Raw genomic sequence first — 575 nt, 5'->3', positions numbered from 1 at the left:
AAAATTCTTTTTTTCTCAAGATTTTGATAAGTAATCAGCTTTCTTTGTTATTGTTATACTTTAGTATGGTTTTATTTTTTTCTTTGCCATTCAGCCTATGTTTGAAAAATTCAAAAGGAAGGATGAAAAACTATTTGCTTTTTGCCAATGACAGTAATATTGCAAGAGAAAATTGCTTAAGAATGTATTAACCCTCCATTAACAACAGAAAGTGTAAGAAAACAGTAATTTCTCCATTACTCACTTGTAAAAGATAACCAGACAGCAATTGCCTCAAGTTTGGTAACCATCAGCTGAATTTGCAGAGATCACAGACAACAAATAGGGACTTTCTCAAAGTTAAATACCACAGCAATTTCTTTCCACAAAATTTACAGATGGGGCAATCAACATTCTGCAAAAGATTACTTAAAGATCAAAGAATCCATGTCTTACAGGGAGTGGAGAAAGACAAATTTCTACCCTAAGTTCTTGTAGAAATAAATCAGATTGAATAAATATTATTAAATATTACTGCTATTTTCTAACCTTATTTGATAAATAAATCCTTATTTGATAGATAATAAATAAGACTC

The sequence above is a fragment of the Orycteropus afer genome, unplaced genomic scaffold (genome assembly GCF_000298275.1).
Source record: "Orycteropus afer afer isolate SDZICR_OR568_19922 unplaced genomic scaffold, OryAfe1.0 scaffold00505, whole genome shotgun sequence".
Classification (NCBI taxonomy): domain Eukaryota; kingdom Metazoa; phylum Chordata; class Mammalia; order Tubulidentata; family Orycteropodidae; genus Orycteropus; species Orycteropus afer.
The sequence above is the reverse complement of the archived record's forward strand: the minus strand, read 5'-3'. Positions refer to the sequence as shown.